The 15,334-nt window shown below is 38.5% G+C and overlaps 1 protein-coding gene across 4 annotated transcripts in view; it reads right to left on the reverse strand.

The window, feature by feature from the left end:
* The window catches only part of Oatp30B (Organic anion transporting polypeptide 30B), a 236,670-nt gene that overhangs the window by 143,853 nt on the left and 77,483 nt on the right, over positions 1 to 15,334 (reverse strand). For 3 of the 4 annotated variants that reach the window (XM_065223909.1, XM_065223910.1, XM_065223911.1), the window contains one exon: positions 5,926 to 5,970. The exons of the other annotated variant lie outside the window; for it this stretch is intronic. The gene's annotated coding sequence lies outside the window, so the exon portion shown is untranslated. The remainder of the gene's footprint in view (positions 1 to 5,925; positions 5,971 to 15,334) is intronic. 4 annotated transcript variants of the gene reach the window in all.

The raw sequence follows: 15,334 nt of genomic DNA on the forward strand, positions 1-15,334 counted from the left end.
GAAAAGTTCCTACGTGAATTCCAATGTTTTTTTGGAGAGAATTCCTAGATCACAAGATCATGCTAAATAAATGTTCTGTGGCATAACATCTCTGATCACACCTTCCTTCGGAAGCCGTTGGTCCCCGGTTCATGAGTTGATGGGTCGATAGGTAGGGTCCAGGTATGGGAGCTGCCACCCTAGCGACGGTAGCATTGGTGCTCAGCACAGAAAACATGATCGACGGAAAACAAATCAAAGAAAAAAAATTACGTCCTTAGGTTAAATATGGAGGGTAAATTTTTTTTTTCTTGCTTCGGTGATTCGTAATCCAGTATCAGGTAACGAGTGCGAACCAATAGAGGAGGTCCCGGACGATTCTGCTGTCGAAACATGTAAACAAAGTATGATTATTTATGGAGATCGCTGATCAACTGATAGTCTTTGAAACAATTTCTGAGCTACCTGGTATCGTGGGTGAATATCTGAGAGACGTGATTTAAATTGTTGTTTAACTAAATCAACCTGAAGACATGAGAATATCCTGAGAAGTTTTTGGAGATCTTTGATCACCTGAAGGACTATGGAATATTTTCTGAGTCACCTGGTATCACGAGAGAATATCTGGGAGATGTGATTTGTTGGATATTTTGAGATCTTCATAAGATCAAGAGAGCTGGTCAAGCTGAATACTTGAAAAAGTATTCCGAGGACTTTATAGACATCTTAGAACACATGGAATAATTTATTAGCTGCCTGGTATCATATGAGAGGATTTCTGAGAGATCTGATTTAGATTTTTTGTTTGTTTATTTATTGTTGTTCCCTATACAAAACATCGTTAAACTATAGTCAAACATTACAACACAATAAACACTTTTTTCCGCTATCCAATAAGCCTCCTCCATCAGAACGGGATCCGTTTCCAGTGGTTTCATTGTATGGAAGTATCACCAACGGGGGGCAGAGCGCTTCCATTGTAGCAATGGACGCAAAACGTGGTCAGCACTCACACACTCATCAAGAAACGGTTGCTTTCCAAAGTCGACGTCGCATCGACCGGAAGAACTGCTGATGAAGAACAATGACGAGCACCACACAATGGTTGCTGCCGAGTAAGCAGACACACATCGAGAGTGGCCTGATACAATCGACAGCCGAGTGAACCTTTTAGATTGTTGGATAGTTGGATACTTTCAGAATGATACCTGATCAACCCGAAGTTTCGAAAAAATATCTAAAGGACTTCATGGAGATCTTAGAACACCTGCAGATCATTGGAATAATTTCTGAGCAGCCTGGTATCATATAAGAGAATATCTTCTTGATGTAAAAGATGCAAGCGCTTCCATGAAATTCTGTGAAGAACCACGGATTTCCATGAAGTTCTATAATATACTATGAAATTTTTAGAATTACGGTGATGTTCCCCGATCTTTTTACCTCTCACTTATTTGAAATTACAGGGCTGGTAGTGAGTATGTGCTTGAATAGTAGTGACTTTAGTGACTAAAATAACGAAAATAGTGACCAAATAGTGACTTTTAAACAATAAAAAAGTGACCAATAGTGACATTTATTAATTGGAAAGATATGGTTTCAATCTTCCGTTGATTGCGATTGCCACTTCGAGAAATTTTATAAACTCACAAACCCATCATGCGCATTTTTCATGTTTCTAAAAAAATAAAACAAACAATTTAAGGATCCAATTGTCCTCAAAACATAAGTATGAATTGAATAAGCTATTTTTTCAAACAAACTATCTACTAAGTTGATATTAGATCCAAATCACACTTTGATGATTAGATCACAAAATTTAGGCACAGACAAAATTGTTCAAATTTAAAGATTTAGACAGATTTTGACAATTTTAGGACAGGCAATTTTAAATATCTAGAATATAGAATAAGCGATGCGATTAGCGATAAGTATTTTAATTTAAAAAAATCGTTCTCCTCTTTGTAGCCGCTATAGCGCACTGGTCGTCTCTATTCCTTCCAAGTAAAGAATCTTCTGTAACACATAGAAATAAATTCATAACTTTGGGACCTAGACTTGGACCTACACAACTTTTCTAGATCGCAAAAACATCTCATTTGTATGGAACGACGAAAATTATCCCAGATGGAAAGAGCACGGACATAAAGCAACATTTGAATGCGTCTAGGACTAAAAATCTCGATCGTGAAAAAATAGGGATTTAGGGATGCATTTTAGAGTTTTGGACAAGGGGTAAGTCACTCAACACATTATTCCGAAATTAAATTCGGCACAACTTGGGCACATCTTCGGCACAATTTCGTAAGTATTGGTACATTTTAAATAAAATGGGAGCACTACTGGACAACTGTCATTACGTGCTGTTTGACTGTATATTCAGTAACATCCTCTAATTGAATATACCAGAGGAACTCAGACGAGCAGTTAACTTATAGATCTAAATACGAAATGTAGGTTCTAGAGTGGGCTCAAAAGACAGAGGCAGTTGATCAGACTTCATTAATACCCTTAATTCGAATAATGCTGCAACTCACACCAAACAAACTACAGAAGTCTATTCATCATCATCTATAGTCGATCTTGAATTATGTTCCCAACCGGTTCCAAATCTTTCCGGCCGCTAATAGACCGTTGCTTTTCACATCACGAAAGGCTAGGTTTCTGATCTGCCTTTGAGGGCATTATAAAACCCTAAAACACAGGATTTGTATTGTCCTATGAACACAAAACATCATAATTTCGCACACCCGCCACTTCCCGCGTCATCCTCAATCCGATTTATCCCTGCGATTTCAAACCAAAACATTCAAGGCGTCAGAAATACCCGGTTGCCGGGATGGGTATTTTACAAACAATCGCAGCTTGCTCTATGACCGGCACAATCGGCACACCTGTGGTACACTGACAAATAAGATGACCCAAGATTGGTGTGCGGAGTGACCTATCCCTTGGTTTTGGACAATTTTTTTTGGCTTCAAAATTCGAGATCACCGAATTGAGAAAATTGCAATGCCTGACATAATTTTCCAATTTGTTTACATATAGAATGTAAGTTAACAGTCCTTGAACAATTTAAATGCTTCTGAAACATATAAAACAATATGTTATTGCCATGGACATATTTTGTTTTTCTAAAACCTGGACCTGGGAATTTGTTTTCGTAGTTCCGGATTATTCGTACGAAAAAATGCAATACAATTTAATGGACTTAAAAAGGAACTCCTGATTCTGTGACATGATATTTTCGGTGTTTGGACAAATGCTAACGCTACCGGGTGTCAGAGAGTATTCAAATTCTGACCTTTGAAAAAATGTCGAGAGCACTTTCCTAGACTACTTTTGACATTTTAGGCTTGGAAAACATGCAAGATCTCGAAGGAAAATAGCCAGACTACTGGGTCTAGAATTTTTTCGGAACCTCTGACAATTTGTGATAGGTTTAAAACCAATTCGAGATCAAACAAATAATCTTTCTAACACACATTAGTTACCGAATAAATCTGTGATTTGGTTTTACCCTCAACATGGTAGTAAGAAAGTGACTTTAGTGACTAAATTTTAAGGAATAGTGACTTTAGTGACCTTTTGATGAAAAAAGTGACTTATTAGTGACTGGCTTGAAAATAGTGACCAAGTCACTAAAAAGTGACCTGCTACCAGCCCTGAAATTACCTTAACTTCAATGATACTCCCTGAAACTTTTTTATAAATGCAATTTCCATACAGTTTACTGTTATCCATGAACTTCTCCGATTTTTGCGTGAAGCTGTTCGTTATTTCAATGAAGTTCTCCGAACTTTTATAAAATATCCTCAAACTTCTCAGAAGTTTCCAAAAGTTCCCAAATTCCCAAATTTATATTGAATCTTCTCAACTTCTATGAAGTTCTCTGAAAATTTACGAAAAATATCAATAAATACACTGAAAAAAAAATTTGAAACAGAGTTCCATTCGAGTTTCAAACCGCTCAGAAATAAAACCGAACAGACGAGCAGTGGCAAATCTGGAGCAAAATAGTGCTCGATTAATGAAACTGAAACTCAGCATCGCTATCTGGTTTTACAATTTGATTTTCTGTTAATAATAGATCGACAATAACATACTGAAAAACAACAGACAAGCACTTAAAGCGAGCTTGCGATATAGAAATATTATTTTATTCTCTCAACAGCTGAACCTGGCATAATTTGCTTCATCGTCAATATCAATTGCAGGTCAAAGTGAAAGCTGAGAATAGTCGTCATTGAAGAATATCATATTTCAATTATGCCTTAGCAAGAGCTGCGTTTACCGCTTACAGGCATTCTTGATCCGTTGTACAGTTAGTTACTATCTTCTCTCTAACAAACACTGACATTGACACCGATTTCTAAGAGGCGTTAATCACGGACACTCAACAATCGCCTTCACGGTTTGGCTGTCGAGATTTATCTCCCATTCAATGGAAGCATTTCAATTTCAACCATACCTATACCTCAACAAAGAAACCGTTCTGGATTCATTCAATTCAAATTCCATCATTATGACATTTTCAATCCCTCCCACAGCGCCAACTCACAACGAACTAGAAAACTAGTGGTTCCGTCGAGTCACACCCGCGAGGGGGGGTCCGGTTGCGTTGCGGTTGGTTCGCTGCGCCTTTGGTTTCTATAATCACATCTTGTTGAGCAAAATAGCACGAACGGGGAAAAAGTTATAAAATTTGGTCAAACTACTACCTTACTGCCACCGATCGAGGAACAGAGGGTGGCGCCACTTGGACTGCTGCACCTGGGTGCTGCCACCAAATTATTACGTTCTGTTTAGTGGTGGTTTTGCAGTGCCGCACCATGCGGCATCTTTGTTCGCCACTTCACTATGTACCTCTATACAGAACCTTAGTGGCGGCTTGAGAGCTGCCTAGTTTATGACTCATGCAAGGCAAGCTTTCACGCTGTTTTTTTTTTTTATTTATGCAGTGCGAAATTACTTTTACTTCCTCCGTCGGGTCGGGTCGAGTCGCCTGGGTGGCATTGTATGGACTTGAACCACGAGCTCAGGCAAGTTGGAACGGTTGGGAATGCTACGACGGGTTTTTTTTTGTATTTTCAAATGCACATTCTGAGTGATGAATCACGGCCTAAAGAATTTTTACTCATGCATTGCATGCGCATATGTTGAATATTTAAGGCGGCAGTAAAAATGGCATTAACTCAAGGTAATCGCAAAGATTGCATTTTAATGACTTGCATGGGCTTTTAAAACGGTTTTCTATCCTGTATTCTTTTTCATGATAAAAAAAAACAAACAAAACAACTTCTTAACGTAAACTGATTTATACTTTCTGTCCATCATCTTCTAACTTTCACGGCCGCAAGGATATTTCACCACTTGACACCCTCGGGGTGTGTAATATTCCATTAGAACACACTCCAACGGAAAGCAATTCAAACCACTAAGCTCGAGCGACTTAGTCACGGTCATTGGTGAGTTGTGATTTGAAGGACTTCCACCACGACTCGAATTACCATTTTCGATATACGACCAGTCACTTGACGAAACGATTGAGCTTTGGATCGAGTTGCACTAGTCTAGTCCCAATAGCGTACACTATTGGCTCCATACTTGACTTTATGTGTTCGGCGATGACGAGTCCAGCCACGCCAACGCCTTCTTCCTTCAGTTTATCAGCACATAAACTTGACCCTGCCCACCTTCACTCCGACGAGGACCGGTAAAGTTAGTTTGAAAGCCGTCGCGTCGGTTGGTCGCTCGGTCCGACTGTGCGGGGGAGTGGGATTCTGAATGCCGAAAATGGCACTCCTTAGGGGCCATGAGAACGAACAACGATCCAATCGATGTCGATTTTAATGCCAGCCAAGCCATCAATTAGTCGATCTAATGGAAGGAAAGTTTCCCTTCCGTGCTGCTTTTCCATGTCCGAGCACGCGGTCAGTGTCTTACCTTTAACTTTGTTGCTGAAGGGAGCTGGTGCAATATTTCAAACACCTGAAATTGTACAGGAGAAGAAAAGCAATACATTAGAGCTATTTTTAAATCAATTTCTTGTAAACAACGGTAATCTACATCGGAGAGAAAAACTGGTCGAACCATCTGCGACGAATGACGACAGTATCAAACGAAAAAAAGACTGCCAGCTGAGCTGCATTTAGTGCTTGCTGGGCGGCACGTTCCCAGTGACCATTTCAGTTAAATAGGGTGTTTGGGAACTCTCGTTAAACCCCAGGCATCGTCAACAGGGGATTGCGTGGACATCGTCTTCGCCCAGCTCGGAACTTCCGATTGTAGTCCAAACATGCTGGTCCGCTTGCGTCGTGAATGAAACCGACGGATGAGAACACGAGATTGCTGTTTCACCGGAAGAAAATGTTTACTATTATTTTAGAAGGCTTGTTGAGCTTCAACGTTGTAATTTGTGCCTTGACTCGGTTGTTGAAGATGTGAAAAATGATTCCAATGATATCAGTCTACCCTAAAAATAGGTCAAATATTGCGCGGAGATTGTGGCGATTTAGAAAACAACATTTTAAAATTTTAGTAATATCAGTGCTAGTAGCGATCAATGCTGTCAAAATTAATGATTTTAGTGACCATGTTGAAGAAATAAGTGGCCAAATAGTGACTTATAGTTGTAAAAAAAGTGACTAAAAAGCGATCTAAGGGAAGAAAATTAGTCGTTCTGATGGCATATCAAATAAATGTTTGATGTTTTAGACTTATTCAATTAGAATCTCATAAACACTTAAATATATACGATAGGAACCTTTAAAGCGAAAGATTCAATAGAAAGCTTATGACTAAACCTCCAAGTGTCTACTACATGAAAAAAAACCCAGAAAAACCGGGAATTCGCAGGGAATTTTTTTTTCCTGAAAATACCTGAAAGTCTCAGGGAATCTTATCATTACTCAGGAAATTTAATATTTTTATTTCTAAGGATAGGGTTTTTGATCTAATTTCCGTCCTACTAAGCACAACGCGCACTTTACCTCTCATTTCTGAACGAGTTTTAATTAAAAATGGAATATTTCTGTCAAAGATGACTTCTAAATTTATTCACCATTTCATACGTACTGTTAGATTTGATAAAGAGTCACAAATTGTTGAGATATTGTTTAAAATCTAACACTGCTTCTTGATTCTAAATTCTTTCTACGAGTTTGAATTCCGTACTAACGCATTGAAACGCCATTAGATTTTCTTCGTCCTACGGATAAACGTAGAAAAAGGGGATTCGCTAGGAGCGCTTCTTTTGTTTTGAGAACAATGAGCGTAAATATTCATACAATGCGCTCTAACAGGATTTATGTTGTAACTAGTGAACTAACGCATCGAAACAAACCTATTATTGATTTGTAAACGGTGAAGTCATTGATATTATTGATCTTTTCTGATCGATAGAACGGAAATGGGCGATTACGACGAAGTAGCGCTCTACCCTATTCCAAAGAAAAGAATGCACTTTAAAATAAAAACATTGAATATTTCTAGTTATTTTCATTCACACATTTGAAATTGGAGCATAAGTCCTCGTAATTTTTGTATTCACCAGAGTGAATGGGGATACTAAAAGGAGAAATACAATTAAATCTGTAAATAACTTCAGGAGATCTTCAAAGAAATTCGAAAATAATTCCAGGAGAGGCTGTTAAACAATGAACGGAAGAAATCTAAGGAACTTGTGAGGAGAAATGAAAATGAATTTTTAGGAGGATTTCAATGTGAGTAGAATATCAAAGGAAGGAGTGAGATTAAAAAAGCAATCTGAAATGAATTCAATGAAAATTCTGAGAATATTTCTATAAGATATCTTACTGAGGAGAATTTCAAGGCAACTCGTAGGAAAATTTAATTCGGAGGATAGTTGCGAGAAGTATCCTAACTATATTCTTGTGATATTTTTTTAGAGAATTCAGAGAAGCGTTCTGAGTGAATTTCTGTAATAATTTTATGAGAGTTTCGGGAGAATACGGGCGAATGATAAGGAGAACTCCAAGCGAATTTTCATGAGAAATCTCCGTTGAATATGTAATGGACTATTCTGAGGTCTTCAGAACAAATTGAAAGATCCCAAATATTCCTGAATTTAATGAAACTGCCTTGAAGTTCTTATGTAGTTTGAGAAACTAGCCTGATGCTCACAATACTTTTCATTGTTGTTTTTAACTTCTCTAAACTTTTTCGTCATTCCTAAAGTTTCAATAATTTTCCTAACGATCATGAATCTTCTCTAAAGTTTTAATAATTCACTGAATTTTTTGAAACCTTTTTAAATTTTTTTGTAATTTTTTACACTGGAATATCTCTGCTCTGAGGATATCTGTCTTGAAGTTTTCGAAACTTCTCTTAGGTGTTTGTGGTTCTCATGAAGCTTGTTGAATATAATTTAATTTAATTGAACTGTTCTAAAAATGTTTTAGCTTCCGTGAACTTCAGGACTTATGTGAAAACCTCAATAATTTTCTTAACATCTCTAAAGTTCTTAGAAACTTCTTTAATTTTTCCGCTAATTTAGTGAGACTAATGAAACTGAACTCCCCTGAAATTCCGTTTGTTTTTGGAGCTTTACTAAACTTATTCGAAATGCTCCCGAAATATCCATATAAGTTCCTGAAGTTCTCGGGTCTTCCCTTACGTTCCATAGACTTTTATGAAGTTCTAGAAATGTTTCTGAAGATCTCTGTACTTCTGTGAAGTTTTAGAATTTATTCTGAAATTTCAGGAACTTCTGTAAGCTCCCGCATTGAAAATAATTAATATAGCCCTATGATTTTCACTGAAGTTATCAAGATTAGTCGCTTTTCGAAACTAACTCACAGCTTCTTCAATAGTCTAGAGTTTCCTGATGTTTTTAAAACTGCCCAAAATATGTCTCAATTTCTTTAAAATTCTCTAGACTGCCCTGAACATCTTAGTATTTTTTTTTAAACCCACAATTTTACTGGAATTGGTTCCATTGCCTTCAAGTTCTACAATTTTCCTTAAGTCTTATAAAGTTTATAAAGGTTCACGGAACTTTGCCTTAAATCACTAATTTTCCCTGGAAAGTCCAGTCCTGAAGTTTTCTATGCTTACCTTCATTTCTCTTAATTGATCAAATGTTCCGGTAAATTTTCTGATATATATTTATAATTCCCTGAATCTTCCAAAGTTTTCAGATCAATCACAGAAGTTTCGGAATATCTCATAATTCCAAGGAACTCCTTGTAAGTCGCTGCAAATTTCCTTACGATAATGGGATTTTTGTGATGTAATCTGATCGTCCTCGGAGTGCTCGGAACTTCATAGAATATAACGAAACAATCTTAAAATATCTAAGTATCTTAGAATTTCTTGAAAATATCGTTGCTTACTAAAAATTATCGCAGTTTTTATAATTAATGGAACTTCGTTGATGTTCTCTAATCAACTTAGGTAAATTTTCTAAATTTTCTAGACCTTGAAATTTCCATCATATAACACCCTTGAAGTAATCTCACATTTACGAATGTTCATAAAATTTTTATTGCGTTCCAGAAATTTTCTCTGAGCAAACCGAAGTTTCCGGAAATGTTACTGCCGTTATACGCATAAGAGTCCCACGGTGCATAAGGATTGCATAGAACATGGAACAGTTATGCGTATAACGGCAGTTTAAGGTTGCTTCAATTTTCATTGAAATTTTTTTAACTGCCCTTCAATTCTATGATCTGTCTTGATGTTCTCGGAGCTTTCCTAAAGCTTTCAATTCTAATGAAGATCTCGGTTCTGCTTTAAAATAAATGGAATTCTCGTGAACACCTTTAAACTTCTCTGTAATTCTCTGGAGTTCTGTGAAGTTCCTGACGTATTTCTGAAGTTTTCATAAATATTCTGAAGGTCTCTGTACTGAATCTGTAGGGACATCTTAAGGGTTCTCGATTAGCGGCGCCGGTGGTGTAGTGGTAAGCGTGATTACCTCTCACCCCAGAAGGCCTGGGTTCAATCCCAGTCGGCACCGCGGGGATGTTCATAACATCTCTGATCAGGGAAGTAAAGCTGTTGGTCCCCGGTTCATGAGTTGATGGGTCGATAGGTAGGGTCCAGGTGTGGGAGTCACTTTAGTCTATTATTTGAAATTAGTATATTCAGCTATGTAAATCGTTAACTTCACGCAGAAGTAATACAAACGAAATAGTTAAAGTAAAAACTGGTTCGATTTTGACAGTTCAAATTGGTTCGAAAATCATTACGTCTTCGCCAGACCTAGTTTAAGATGTGTTGATCGCAAATCCATATCAAATCCTTCTCAAGAGCACTTGTTGTCGTCATCTGTGAGGTCGTCGCTGATATAAGGAACTCGGTGGCCTAGTGGCGACCGATTTTGCGTATTGAGCAGAAAAACAATGGTTGAATGAAGTAATCAAATCGGGTTGTTAGCGGAATGCTTAAATAAAACAGCAAAAAAAGGGTTATCTTCCATTTAATTCCACTTAATTAATTTTGGTATGCATGACAGATACGTATTTCGACTACAATGTGCAGTCTTCATCAGTGTCATTCCCACTGAAGAACTTATCAAAATTTAACCCCCTCAAGTACTCATCTCCTAGGTATAAAAGTCAAGATCCTAGGGGTTGAGTACTTAAGGGGGCTCAACTTTGATAAGTTCTTAAGTGGGAATGAAACTGATGAAGACTGCACATTGTAGTCGAAATACGTATCTGTCATGGATACCAAAATTAATTAGTGGAATTAAATGGAAGATAACCCTTTTTTGCTATTTTAATCGTCCAATCTCAAGCTCCTTCACATAATAGAGCATTAGTGTGAATCGGATTTAGTCTTAATATGTGATAAAGCGTATTGAAATTCGGTTGAAGGGCCGAGTACGTAGAAGAAGTGATATTTGAGTTTTAGGAAAGATGTGTAGATTGGAAATCAAAATCAAATTCTTCTCAAGAGCAATTGTTGTTGTCGTCGCCGCCGGGATAGCGGACAAGTTGAGTGGAATCTTCGTAATTGTTGGCGCGCTCGGTGGCCTAGTAGCGACCGATTTTGCTTACTGAGCAGAAGACCGTGGGTTCAATGCCACGCTCCTTCGCGCCTTCGCCTTTGTTAGGGCATCAGTTCCCTTTAATCCAACATCCCAGTTATATCTCGTGGAAGTGCAGAGGTGTTCTCGGCTTTCATTAAAGCGAGTATTACGTCAACGTATTCCTACACAGCACTTTCTTGACCAGCATTCGGGCGTGGCCGGCGCTGGTATTGCCTAGTTTTAGATCACCAGTATTTACACATTGAGGATGATTGCTAGTCCCAAGCAACGTCTATTGGTTTCCTGTGTGATAACAGCTGATTTGGCAATAACGGAGTTGCATCATGCTCATGAATGATATTGGACTTGTCAGAAACTGGCGATAACCTTCTAGATATCTAAGCTTAACTAACTCAAAAAAGACGTCGGGAGAGCTTGTAGTGACCGGCACGTTTGGAAAATCGAGTTAGTTTTCTATGTGGAAATTTTATGAACTCATAGTAGGGTAGAGAACTACTTCAGCCTAACCGCCCATGTTGGGCCTATCGAGCAGAAAACTTCAAATAAATCCATGACTTCAGAGTTAACAAGTCAATTATGCGTTTGGTACGATACTTTAGTTAATAAGCTACCAAACGGAAGTCAATGAGAACACGTGATATGAAGGTTTGCACCCATTATTCCCAAAAACAAAAGAAGCGGTCCGACAGAATCAATTTTTATCTTCATCCGATAGGCCGAAGTGAATTTATTTGCGTTTCAATGCGTTAGGCCGAGTTTAGAATCCGTACGCCGAGTTTTTGCGTCAAGAAGCAGTGTTAGACTTTTGACAATAACTCAACGATTGGTTTCTCTTTATCAAATCTTACAGTACGCACGGAAAGGTAAATAAATTTGGAAGCCATCAGTAATAATAACATTCCGTTCGGTGCTAAACTGCGCTAGATTAAGAAAGACTAAGTGTGGGTTGTGCTTAATAGGCCGGAAATGGGGTAGTTAACCCTAATTCTTTGTTCTTTTTTTAATTTTAGATTAATTTTTTTTTTAATTTAGGAAGTTAGTATATCGTCTAAAATTAGTTTAGTGGAAATTAGTTATGTAAAAGTGTTACCTGTTTGTTAGTAGAGTTTAACCTAATTGCTAGTGCTTCTTTTCCTAGGGTGCTATGCAAGAGAAAGCGAACGTGGTCCTTCTCCATTGAGTGGGCCTTACACGTTCAAAAATTGGGAAAAGGAAAAAAATGCGGAGAATTTTAAAATTGTCTCCAAACCTTCTTGATAATTGTGGTTTGTGGCTAATTTCAGTTTGAACAGCCCTTGCTAGGCATTTTTCGATCCGAAGAAGCAAGGGAGTTGAAGGCACGGATGAAAGCGGAAGCTAAATTCAAGTCACCTCCAAGACAAATTAAGAAGAACTCACGAACAATGACTCACTTTAATACTTTATTGTAATTATAAAGTTATTTCATGGTTCTCGGCTCCGTGGAGTCCTTTTGGATATTTGAGTCTCACACTGTTGAAAAAAAACAGTGATTTTTCTGTCAGTGTACAGGGTGGAAGGTAATTCCTGCCAGTAAAGTATATGGTCATCAAACTGAGAAGATGGTGTGAAATTTTATGTTCAGTGTATTTCCTGTATCGTGTATCTATAACATTTGTCTTAACTTAGTTCAATTACAATCTTTCTCCCTTTCCTTTAATTACGAGCCGCATCCGTTTTTGAAAATCGTTACAGCTGGCACGCACGATATCTTGAGGCATTTCGTCCCATATTTTCACCAAATGTTGCTTAAAAGTTTCCACGGTTAGTCACTTGGTATTCCCTAGTTCACCTAATATGTAGCCCCATGCAAAGAAGTCGAGAGGATTCAAATCGGGTGAGGAGGCAGGCCACTCTTTCGACGAAATGAAAACCGGAAAATTGGCCTCACACCAAGCATATGAAACTTTTGCCTGATGGGACGGTGCAGAGTCTTGTTGGAAGCAGTATGGTGCATTCTTATAATGTTTTTGGACAAAGGGAAGCAAGTGGTTCTTCAAAACATTATCGATGTAATATTTACTGTTGATATTAACACCAGGTTCAATGAACAACAATGGAACTTTCAATGTTTTGGAGAAACATCCCCAAACCATCACCCTGGAAACATTCTGGAGCCTTTGAACAGCCAGTTTGTCACGAGGAATATCAGCAAGATATGCAGCATATAACCGATCATTTTGCTGGTTGAGGTGATCCTGTAGCAGGAACATTTTCTCATCCGAAAACAGAATTTCGCAATCACCGTGCCGTTTGAGCAGTTTCCGACATCTTTCGACTCTAGCTATCTTTTGCTTTCCGGTCCGACCATGCACCCGCTGTTTTTTGTAAGCATTCAATCCGAGATCATCTTTCAAAATACTCCTGATCGTTTGCTGCGACATTACTCGGCAGCAACCATTGTGTGGTCCTCCTCATTGTTCTTCATCAGCAGTTCTTTCGGTAGATGCCTTGTCGACTTTGGAAAGCAACCGTTTCGTGATGAGTGTGTGAGTACTGCGTTCATTGCTGCAATGGAAGCGACACTGCCATACAATGAAACCACTGGAAGCGGATCACGTTCTCATGGAGGAGGCTTATTGGATAGCGGAAGATAAAGTGTTTATTGTGTTGTACCTTTGGGCTATAGTTTTATGATTTGTATACTGAACAAGTTTCCTCGGCTCTGTAAAGTTAATTCGATTGAGCCTTATCAAATAAATTAATAAACAAACCATGTCCAACCGATTCTATAGTAACATTAGGTTTGTTCCTGTCCTTGCTTTTTTGCTTTTGGTGTAGCTTACCGCAGCTTTATGTGTGTTGCTGTAAGAAAATAAAATCGTACGAAAGTATGGGAACATGCTTTAGCTTTTAGCTATACAGAATCCTACAGAAAAGCAAGACCTATTTTCAACTGAGGAGTATTTCATGGATGAATTTTCAAATACACACATTATGCCAAATGGGTCGTAACTTATATAATAAATTGTAGACTACATCAAGTATAAATGGACGTATCTGCTTTTGTAAGCAAAGATTTAAACGTAATGACGTTATTACCCATTCGGCCTAACGTCGTTCGGCCAAATGACCTATCACCGTTCGCCGATACTGATTTCTTGGCAAGAGACCAATATATTTTAATTAAAATCATGGCATCGCTAACGACGTGATTTAATTTATAAGAAGCGAACAAACTACTCTTAATGCCTGAGAGATTTCTAGAGCATCACGTAGCAAACAGAGCCCCCACGATGTCGGATTTTCTGAAATCAGCCCCATCACGCCCACGCACACTTACTTACACCATTCTAGTCGATTACCCGAACCAGTAAAAGGGGTTAAGACACGATTTAACCTCCTTCCCATCGCACAACGAATGAAATGAACGATGAACGATGTAGCAGCATAAAAGATGCCGGAGAAATTTGTCCAGACTACCGACACAGAAGCTACGCTGGACGGACGCATCATAAATGGCTCCCAAGGGTGACTCGGTCGGTCGTTAACGATTCTATGAGTTTTCCGCTTTTCTACGGGACACACGCATAGCGCAAATGGTGGTGTTGATTTGAATTACGTTCGTTTATAATTTACAACTTTAATCAACTTATAAGTTTACCCAGCGGCACTGGTTGGTTTTGAAAATACCTACATAGTCTTAATCAGGATACTGTGACTGCCGACAACAATCGTACCAAGTCATCTCCACAACGTTTCAATTTGGCCAAACATTCCCTTCCAAGAAACCGATACAATTAAGATAAGCTAATTATAGACCGCTTCGAATTCTCCTGCGTAGGACTAGGCTCTGCTCACGATTTCCTAGATTCCGACTCGTTAGTCGCGGGTGCTGATGATGTTGCAAACGGTCGAAGGGCGTATACGCATTACCAATTCCGACCATGATGTTGGCGCACATCAAAAGGATTGAAATCAATTTGATTACACGGTCCAAACATCGGTCACATTCGGCGGTCGGGTTGGTGGGATTGGAGGATGGGGATGGCCAAACATCTTCCACAGTCGAAATCAATCAGCAGAATGAGAAAAATATGTTATTCATCATCTTTTTTTTCCGAGCTAGAAAGGAAAAGCTAAGCTATTCAATGATGTCCTTTATCGTTCGGAGGGAAGCTTTATCGTTAACATTGCTTGCTTACACAACGCTGACACATTGTGAAGCAGCAGGATAGAAATACAAAAGAAGTCTTCTGAAAGCAAGACAAAAGATCACCGAAAAAGCACGCGCAGTTCATATGGATCCACACGCATCACCAAAATGACTCCATCATTCCATCGTTGGGCGAAAAGAAAAAGTTTTCTCGTACATTT

This window comes from Ochlerotatus camptorhynchus, unplaced genomic scaffold, assembly GCF_037179485.1.
Source record: "Ochlerotatus camptorhynchus isolate MF236.1 unplaced genomic scaffold, CSIRO-AGI_Acam_v1.1 ptg000202l, whole genome shotgun sequence".
NCBI classification, from domain to species: Eukaryota; Metazoa; Arthropoda; class Insecta; order Diptera; family Culicidae; genus Ochlerotatus; species Ochlerotatus camptorhynchus.